The sequence below is a fragment of the Rhinoraja longicauda genome, chromosome 6 (assembly GCF_053455715.1).
Source record: "Rhinoraja longicauda isolate Sanriku21f chromosome 6, sRhiLon1.1, whole genome shotgun sequence".
NCBI lineage: Eukaryota > Metazoa > Chordata > Chondrichthyes > Rajiformes > Arhynchobatidae > Rhinoraja > Rhinoraja longicauda.
Genome location: NC_135958.1, coordinates 14,978,317 through 14,988,977, shown reverse-complemented (window position 1 = coordinate 14,988,977; position 10,661 = coordinate 14,978,317). Strand labels below are relative to the sequence as shown.

General features: G+C 46.3%; 1 protein-coding gene across 2 annotated transcripts in view; it reads left to right on the top strand.

The window, feature by feature from the left end:
• The first annotated feature begins 5,831 nt into the window (after window positions 1-5,831).
• Window positions 5,832-10,661, top strand: part of smpd3 (sphingomyelin phosphodiesterase 3) — a 156,805-nt gene continuing 151,975 nt past the window's right edge. For both annotated transcript variants that reach the window (XM_078400516.1, XM_078400514.1), the window contains exon 1: window positions 5,832-6,044. The gene's annotated coding sequence lies outside the window, so the exon portion shown is untranslated. The remainder of the gene's footprint in view (window positions 6,045-10,661) is intronic.

Below are 10,661 nucleotides of genomic sequence, written 5' to 3'. Positions count from 1 at the left end.
TTCTTTGCCCGCTTTGAAACTGGCAAAACCACCTTGAGTGAAAGAACCCCAGCCGAGGCGGTGGGACAGGTCTTGCAACTGAACACACAGGAGGTACAACGCGCTCTGCAAAGGGTCAGCCCACGCAAGGCTGCAGGACCGGATGGAGTTCAAGGAAGGGTACTGAAGGACTGTGCTGAACAGCTGGCTGAGGTATTCACCAGGATCTTTAACCTGTCATTATCTCTAGCTACGGTCCCCAAGTGCCTGAAGTCGGCTATCATAGTTCCGGTGCCGAAAAAAGCAAAGATCTCCAACCTGAACGACTACCGCCCGGTTGCCCTAACGCCGATAGTCATGAAGTGCTTTGAGAGGCTGGTCCTCTCACACATCAAATCCAGCATCCCTGACTCACTGGACCCACATCAATTTGCATACAGGGCAAATAGATCCACAGAGGACGCCATCTCTCTGGCTCTTCACACTGTCCTGACTCACCTAGAGAGACAGGGCACGTACGTGAGGATGCTATTCATAGACTATAGCTCCGCCTTCAACACGGTCATCCCCACCAAGCTCATCACCAAACTCCACCAGCTAGGCCTCAGCTCGTCATTATGTGACTGGATCCTGGACTTCCTGCTGGAACGACCGCAGGCAGTGAGAATGGGCCCGCACCTGTCCTCCACTATCACCCTGAGTACCGGCACTCCACAGGGCTGTGTTCTGAGCCCCATGCTCTACTCCCTCTTCACACATGACTGTGTTCCTGCATTCGACACCAACACCATTGTCAAGTTTGCAGACGACACAACGGTGATCGAGCTTATCACCAACGGGGATGAAACAAACTATAGAGCGGAGGTGCAGAACCTGGCGGACTGGTGCTCGGATAACAACCTGTCCCTAAATACCACCAAGACCAAGGAGCTGATCATCAACTTCCGTAGGTCACATAACGGGGAATATGCCCCGATCTCTATCAATGGGGACAGTGTGGAGAGAGTGTCCAGCTTCAAGTTTCTGGGCACTCACACTTCGGAGGACCTAACATGGTCCAATAACACTGCTGCGCTGGTCAAGAAGGCACAACAAAGACTGTTCTACTTAAGAACACTGAAAAAGTCTGGTCTACCCCAACAGCTGCTGACGACCTTCTACCGCTGCACCATAGAGAGCATCCTAACGCAAGGCATCCCTGTGTGGTACCTCAGCTGCACGGAGGCAGAAAGGAAAGCTCTACAGCGGGTAGTCCATAGAGCTCAGAGGGCCATCGGAACACAGCTACCAGACTTGGAGGGCATCTACCACAAACAATGCCTCAGAAAAGCCACCAGCATCCACAAAGACTCTTCACACCCCTGCAACAGTCTGTTCGAACTCCTTCCATCGGGCAGACGATACAAGGCCTTCTACGCCCGCACCTCCAGACTCAGGAACAGCTTCATCCCCAGGGCCATAGCTGCTATGAACCGGTCCTGCTGAGCCGGATGGCCACAACGCATAGATCAACTTGCACTTTACCCTGTCTAAAAAACTGTTACAATTGTTTCGTTTCGTTGGGTTGCTGTTAATTACTTAAATTATTGCATCGTATGGGAGGCGCATTCCCAATCTCGTTGTACCCCTGGGTACAATGATAATAAAGATATATTGTATTGTATTGTATTGTATGCTGGTCACCAGCCTGGTCACACACTGTTGTGGGATGGCATCCCATTCTTCAGCCAGCATTTGTCGCAAGTCAGCCAACGTGGTTGTGTTGGTCACTCTAGCACGAACAGCACGCCTAAGCTGATCCCACAAGTGTTCAATGGGGTTGAGGTCAGGACTGCTGGCAGGCCATTCCATCCTCTCCACTCCCAAATTCTGGAGGTAGTCTCTGAGAAACCCTGCTCTGTGGGGGCGAGCATTGTCATCTTGGAGGATAGAGTTCGGTCCCAGACTGTGGAGATATGGGATTGCCACTGGTTGCAGAATCTCATCTCGATATCTCTCTGCATTGAGATTGCCTCCAATGATGACAAGCCTCGTTTTTCCAGTGAGGGAGATGCCGCCCCACACCATCACACTGCCTCCACCAAAAGATGTTACTCTATCGGTGCAGTAATCAGCATAGCGTTCTCCGCGTCTTCTCCACACTTTGACCCTATGATCCAACTGCCGTAGGCAGAATCTGGACTCATCGCTGAACATAACGTTCCTCCACATGTTCAGGTTCCAGTGCACGTGTTGCCGACACCAGTGCAAACGGGCCTGACGGTGAAGGGCAGTCATGGCAGGCCTCCTGGCAGCCCTATGAGACCGGAGATCGGCTGCGTGCAGTCTGTTCCGAATTGTCTGGGCAGAGAGCCGTCGGCCATATCGTCCTGCAAACCTTGACTGCAAATCTGTAGAAGACAGCCTACGGTTCCTAAGTGCTGACAGGGTTGAGGAAACGGTCTTCTTCGGGTGTCGTCTTCTTGGGACGCCCACTTCGCGGCCTGTCTCTGACATCCCCCGTTATATGGAACTTGGCCTTCACTTTGGAGATGGTACTAGGGCTCACTCCAAATAATGCCGCAACTTGGTTTTGCGGAACACCAGCTTGAAATTGCCCTATCGCATGGGCCCTATCCAGATCAGTCAAACGTGGCATGCCGATTCTTGGAGCAGACACCTACTGACCACTGTAGCAGGGCCCATGCTCACAGATGCTGCCAATCAGGTGCCAATCAGGCACCTGATTGTCAGCACCTAGGGGTACCAGAAGCTCAAAACAAGTCAATAGCAACAGCAGAATAAGCTGTTTGGCATTGGCAGAGAAGATTTTGGCAAATTTTTCATGGGCGCAACCCATATACTCAGCTCTGCTGCTCATCCCACAAGTGCATGTTCCTTACAAATGTGGCACCATTTAAAAGGGAAATAAACAGGCTTTCCAACGGTATAAGATTTATTGCCAAGAAGCATTGTTACAACAAAGAAATAATCTACCAAACACAAATTTCCTTACTTTTTGTGCTATGTTTATATAAGCAGGTGCAAAATGATTGAACAAAGTGCTATTTTCATCGTACCCAGTTTAATGTTATATAACATGGAAAACCAGATTTTTTATAAATATCTGGTAGGCAAAACAAAATCAATTAACTGTGGTCAAGGCCACAAACTGTTAAACATAAAACAAGCAAAAGAACAGCAAATATTTACAGTAACCATATTAATCTTATTTGAGCAAACAATCAACTGCTGGAAGAACTCAATAGATCAAGCTGCTTCTTGGAAGCAAAGAGATGGTTAACATTTTAGGACTCTGATCAGGGACGGAGAGTGTAAAAGGAAGACTACACTCTACAGAAACAGTACAAGAACTCCCAAGGTTACAGACTTATGAAAATCTGGCTTTACATAAATTCTCCCATTTTTCAAGACAGTAATGGTGTCTTTTATTGCCAATTGTCTGCTATAAGCAAGTAAGCAATTATTTTAAAAGTAACATTGTATAAGTAGTCTTCTTATTGAGTCCACATCACAAGATTAGAAATTGTTCAGCCAGAGCTGAACACACTTCTCGGCATCTGCGTACAATGACGTCTTGCGCTTCATGTGCTTCTTGTGCGTAGTGGTGGAAAGATTGGTTGAAACAGGGCCACGACATGAACACTCTTTCCTTGACCCCCGTATAAATAGTAGAAACAAAGAACCGCAGATGCTGGTTAATACACAAAAGGACACAAAGTGTTGAAGTAACTCAGCGGGTCAGGAAGCATCTCTGGAGAACATGGATAGGTCGAGACCTTCTTCAGACTCTGGTAAGGAAGTGGGTCTGAAATCCAGGCGTGTTGACAGCCCTCGACAGCTGACGATTAGCGGAGAGGCGTGGATCAGTGAAGTCATTGGTTGCAGCACGCAGGCGGCCAGAGTGCAGGTAAGGATCTGTGGTCGTGCTGGCGGTGACAGCTGGTGGCCTGGAAGTGGCCTAGGAAGCTGTGTTGGCCGATGACGGTGTCAGAACGTCTGGCTTGAAAGCAGCCGGGGAGATGGTGCAGGCTGGTGGTGGCTTTGGAAAATCATGGGCAGATGATACCAGTTGGATGAGAGGGAGGAGATAGGAACCAGGTGGGAGGGTAACGATCCTTGGCAATGGTGAATGGGGGGGGGGGGGGGTGGAAAAGATGAACATAGGGAGAGAGAACTGGGTGGATTGGTGAGTGTGGGAAAGCACACACAGCTTGTTGTTTAACCTAAATTGGAAAATTCACTGTTTATCCAATGAAATTTGTAGTTCATATAAAGCTTAAGATGTAAACAGTTCACACATTAATCTTAAATTCAACAATAAATACAAGATAAAACAGAATTATACAAAATGGTTTATCAATCCGAAGTAGAGAAAAAAAAGTGCAATAACAGAAATAACCAAATGAGTTATAGTTAAGACTAAGAATATATTGCAGCGCCTCCTGGAAGGGAGTGTGAAAGCGTTCAATGGTTTACCAATTGGCTCGACGGGTGGTAAACCGATTATTCCCTCATCTACTTCCACCATCGCATCTCAAACCTCTTCTCCTCACTTTTAGGCACTAGCTATCTTCCCTGGACACTCTCGATCCTGTTGCAGGATCTCGACCCAGAACGGCAACTATCCCGGCGTTGGCTTCATAGATGCTGTTGGTCCGCTGAATTCTTCCAGCGGTTTATTCTTTGCTCTAGTCTGCAGCATCTGTGGTGGTGGCTTGAACGCTCAAAACAAAACCGCCTTTTAGCGGAGTAGAGTCAGTGTGGAAACAGGCTCTTCGGCCCAACTTTTTTTTGCCCGCACCGGCCAACATGTCCCAGCTACACTAGTCCCACCTTTCCCTACTTTTGTCCCATCTCCCTCCAAACCTGTCCCATCCATGTACCTGTCTAAAATGTTTCTTAAACGTTGCGATAGTCCCTGCCTCAACTACCTCCTCTTGCAGCTCGTTCCATGCACACAACGGCCTTCGTGTGCGTAATTCTGCCGTCCCCAAGTTTGCTCGTCGTCGTGACTTTGCTCGCGGTGAAAGCAGAGCCTGGAGTAAATGTTGACTGAAGGCCTTTGCCCGTCTCCCTGACAACGGCAGCGGCCACGTCCCAACTGTCGGCTCGTGCGAGCCGCACCCGCCGGCAGGCAGGCGGTCGCACCGCGCACGCGCCTCGCCGGCTGACCATCGAGGCGCCAACATGGCCGTCGTAATCTCACGGAAACAAAACCTGACTTCGTGGAAGATTCATAAACCTTAACCGTGCAGAAGGGACACCGTCTCCACGCGGTTCGAAATGAAGACCACGCGGAAGCATGCGAAGTTCACGCCCACACTGATCACACAGTGCCTGCTATTTCGACGCAAGCGTATCGGGACCGTGAGAGCCCGCGTGGCGCGAGTGTGCCGACGTCATGACGCGGCGCTGTCCGGCAGCAGGGTGGTGCTGCAAGTGGGCAGAGAGAGAGAGAGAGAAAGCGGGCAAGCAATCAATGCACAGACCCGGAGTCGCAGCGGCACCACAACTACGGGGATCCACTACAAGAGGTTGCCTTCAGCCACATCAGAGACTCGCTGTGTTCCGTTAAGGAAACTAAACCATAGACTTGCTGCATGCAATCATAGAAAATATATCAGTGCTTGGCTGCACAACAATTAAACTAGAGACGGTCAACCACTATATACCAATCATTAGATGCATTTAGCTAAGAGAAATGCAACCTGAAATAGCAGGAACTGACCACAGATAATACACCAGCACTGGTTCGACCTCAGAAATTTATAGCTGGGACCCAGCAGTTTCAATCCCGCCAATTATACAGGGGGGGGGGGGGGGGGGGGGAGAGGAGGAGCGGTAGTGGAGGGAATATTTAGAGTTGGCTGCTTCAGAAACAAAAAGTACGATTGGGGTGGACTGGGCTGGATCAAATGAATCTGTAGCAGAATTGATTTCGAAGTACAACCGTAATCCGCCTGTCCCCTGCCAGACGTATAATTATACTAGGAACTGGGTTCCTTCTACATTCAGACGATTTATAACACGGCAGCAGAACGGAGACTTGGGTCCTTCACAAGGTACTGTGTCTTTCTTTCAACCGACAGAAACCTCTTTTCTAACTTGTGGATTGTCTTTAGCAGTATCTCGACATATATACCAGTGTTCTCAGAATTATATCGCCTAGACTTATTTTATCTGTAAATGAAGATAACTTGCACTCTTCTCCGCACCCCTTTCTGCGTAAAATAGAGAGCTTTTGGAAAAAAACTCACACGTGCAGGTTGAAAATTACGATATTAAACAGGGTGTAATTAAATCAATTTTTTTTAGAAATCGTGTGACCGGTGCATTTAAAAAAAAGTACATCTGTAAATGTATGCTTTTGATTTATGTGCTTTCTAGAAAGCTGGCAGATTTATGTCGGTTGTATATTTCCCTGATGCCTGCGCGTATGAGCATAAAGAAATAATCGGCGTACATTGGATTTTCCCCTTTATTGTGTTAGGACCCGGCAAATGAAATGTTTAGGTTACGACACGAGCCCGGGGCTATTCTACATTTCTTTGAGCGAAGGCTTACATGTGTTGTATAATATTTAGCACACAATGTCCAACAAAATGATCGAGGTTCGTGGCCATTGGGGTGGGTCTGCTGTTTCCTCGAGGTCCCGTTCAAACTGCCTTTGTATATTTTCTGCAATATTGAAATGGCTGTTTATCGATCTAATTTTTCAGATCCTCTTATGTTTCAATCTGTTATCCTGCAAGATTGTGTGTGTTATCATAGGAACAGTGGAATTTGTATTCCCTCTTTACACTCGCAACCTTTGCACCCCTGCTTTGCATTCAGGGCGTTGCCAAAGCGTTAGTTTCCTAGTGTGCGACTATCTCGGTACGAGTTGGCAAACTCAAGAGTCGGAGAACAGATTTAAAAATATATTTTGCATGTTATGCGTTTTCTATCTGCTCTGTCTCTCTTTCCCTTTATTTCACCCCAGCGCTCACTTTCTGTGCCACCCCCTATCCTACACAACTCACACCATCTTCCCTCTCTCTTTGTTCTGTGCTCACATGCTATGCCATCCAACTTTTGCTTTTCCATATTCACTCTTCTCTTAGTATCGCTAAAAATAATCCCGGGCAAGTGTCTTTATTTCTTCGCTTTTATCCGTTTCATTTCTTCTTTACCCACCTTGAAAAATCTGGAACCCCCTGAGATGTTGTTGTAGCAGCCCTGTTCAACTTCTGGCAATTACTTAATTTTATTGGCCATTAAAATCTAGAAGCCATCCCATGACTCCCACTCGAGAATCTCACCGCGGCCGCATTCATTGTTATTTTGGAATTAACTTATTTATTGAACCCCTTCTCCCCGGACAAGTACTTTAACCGGTTCAATGCCAATGGCGACAGTTAATCAGCCGCAAAGGACTAGCACTTGCCCTCTCAAATTGCCATTGGTTTCGATTTGGGCCGTGACCTTGTGTTGGATGTGTAGAAAATGAACGTCATTGATCTGCTTTCGAAGAAAACTCTTCTTGGGTCCTTGCGGAAAGCTGCTTCTATTTCCCCCTTTGCTTTCTCGTCCTTTGTCCCTTTGCACTGATTTGCGTTTTCAGGTCTCACTCAGTTGCCGCTTTAATACCGCTAGGAGGCAGGAGCAGACGCATTTCTGGTCCGGTTAAGAGGGTGAAGAAAGGATCCTTCGAAGTCTCCACATCTTGCCAGTGTTTTACTTTCTGCCCGCGTCATGTTTTTTTCATAGTACCCCGGGGTCTCCAATTAGTCTGTCAAGGAATTTCAGAATGTTTCAGCGATTGTCTGAATATGTCCGAAGAACTTGGCTCAAACAATGAAAGTGAAATCGTGTTCAGACCGGTGTTGGGTAGCTGAGGTATTATTGTACAATATTGTAATATGACAACGTTCAATGTGGGGTTCAGGAATGTAGAACTTACTCCAAAATCTGTTTGACAAAGATATTACCGAGGGAAAACAATCTATTAATTGAACTCGGCTTGCTGGGGGTTGGCTGCAAAACATCGACGTGGATAATAAATTAGTCGGCGCTGAGAAACAAATTGAAGTTGTCGACACATCAGGGTGAAGAGAAGAGGAATTACCTCACGGACTGATGTTGAGATCCTATGAGAAATTTATGTTAATTGCTTGGACTCGGAAATGTTAAACTTGGTCAGATTTACTGATAATAAAGTGGGAGAACTGTTGAATCAGACGAGATCTCTTCTGAATTGCAGAATATTAAGGTGAGAGAAACTGAGAAATTCAGTTTAGTATGGATGGGGATATTAAAGCGCTTATAAAGAAAGAAGAAAATAATCGGGAATGTGAGCTCTTTTTTTTTGAAGTGTGAACTGAAAGATCTTGGCGAACAAAGAGTTTTCTGGAAGTTGTAGGAAGTTTGATTCCTAACCTGTCCAACAACTTCTACAGCAGCTATCAACAAAACCAATCAAAGTAAGTTAAGGCACTCCCCAACTTACGTAATAGGTGACTTAAGGAAACTCTCACTTACGTATACTCACACTTACATAAGCAATTCTTTAACCCCACTGCTTTATTTCTGAGTTGCGCATTTCGATCGTCTTGGTAACAGTGCACTACTGCGCATGCAGCTGTTCTCATGGATGCTATGGTCTCTATATTGGAACTCCCACATGGTCTCCACGTCGGAGCACACATGTGGTCACCGCCTTGAATCATAAATTTACCCTTGTGCAGTAGCACTTCCATTTCTGACTTACGTAACATCTGACTTAAGGAAGGGTCCTTGGGATGTAATCCTTACATAAGTCGGGGAGCGTCTAATTGAATACACACACAATGGCAAGAGCCATACTTTTCGGCAGCGGTAGAGTCTTCGCCCGCCCCGAATCGCGGCCCGCTGCGGACCTTCCACTCCAGGCCGTGGGATTTTCTCCGCCCGGCAGGGGCTTCAATGCCGACCGCCCCGACGTGGCAACTTCAACCGCCTGACCGCGGGAGAAGACGGCAGGGGAAGATAGAAAACATTCTGGCCTTCCATCACAGTGAGGAGGTGACTGGAGGAGACTCACTGTGATGGATGTTTCTTTTGTTTTGTGTTGGTTTGTGATTGTGGGTGTTATTGCTTATTTTTATTGCTCTTATTGTTGGACTGTGGGTAACGGAATTTCGTACAAAAGACTTGTTTTTTTGGATAACAATAAAGGTTATTCTGATTCTGATTAAAGTGTACAGTGCTCTAGTTAGTCCACTCCTGATATTATCAGATAGGTAGCAGTCCTGAAATTCCTGTGGAATTCTCTGCCTCAGAAGGCAGTGGAGGCCAATTCTCTGAATGCATTCAAGAGAGAGCTAGATAGAGCTCTTAAGGATAGCGTAGTCAGGGGGTATGGGGGGAAGGCAGGAACGGGGTACTGATTGAGAAGATCAGCCATGATCACATTGAATGGCGATGCTGGCTCGAAGGGCCGAATGGCCTACTCCTGAACCTATTGTCTATTGTCTATTGAAAGTCACAGAGAGAAATGTAATCTGGATGATTGCTGGTACAAAATAACCGGAGTGATCATTATAATAAAGGAAGGTGGAATCTGGAATTTTTCAGCCTTAAAATGAGGTGACATAATTGACATTCCATTAGAATAAAAGACACAAAGTGCTGGAATAACTCAGTGGGTCAGGCAATAATCCGTTTTGGTGAGGTTTTGGATCAGGACCTTTCTTCAGACCCTTTGTAAGGGGTAAGGAAAGAAGGGGGAAGAAAGAAGGGGCAGTAGACAGTGTGATCGATAATAGGTGATCATCTATAGATAATAGCGTAATAGATAATATGTGAACAAAGGCGAGGGATTGTTTGATAGGCAGATGGTTGGACAAAGACCAGAGATGAAAAAAAACAGAAGGTGAGACATAAGGGATAGTAGAATTAGGCCATTCGGCCCATCAAGTCTACTCCGCCATTCAACCATGGCTGATCTGTCTTTCCTCCTAACCCCATTCTCCTGCCTTCTTCCCTCTCAAAAGGGATTGAAGAGTGTGAATTGTGATGCCAGAGAAACGAATGCAATTGGAGAGGGAGGAGAGAAAAAGGTGCAAGTCTAGATGGGCCACAAGGGGGAAGAGGGGAAGGGAGTGATTGTTGGAAGTTACCTAAAATTGGAGAATTCAGTGTTCAGACCATCGAGTTGTAATCTATCCAAGTAGAACATGAGGTGCTGTCGAGAGGGACAGGGCAGGAATCAGAGTTAGAGTCACAACTGTTATCAATTGGATACAAAATTAGCTTGAAGGTGGGAGGCAAAGAGGGTGATAGAGGGTTGTTTTTCAGACTGAAGGTCTGGAACAAGTGATGTGCCACAGGGAATGATGCTGTATCTGCTGTTGTTCCTTATTTATATTAACAATTTCTATGTGGATGTAAATGGCATGATTAGGAAGTTTGCGGATGACACTAATATCGCTGGTATGGTGGACAGTGAAGAAGGTTATCTACATTACAATGGGATTTGATTAACTGGGTCAATGAATGGCAGAAGGTTATTAATTCAGATAAAAGGAAGGTATTGCAATTTTGTGAGACAAATTAGAGCAGAACTTACATGGTAAATGATAGGCTCCTGGGGAGTGTGAAAGAACAGAGAGAACAGAGAGAGCATTCAAATACATAGTTCCATGAAAGTAGTAACACAT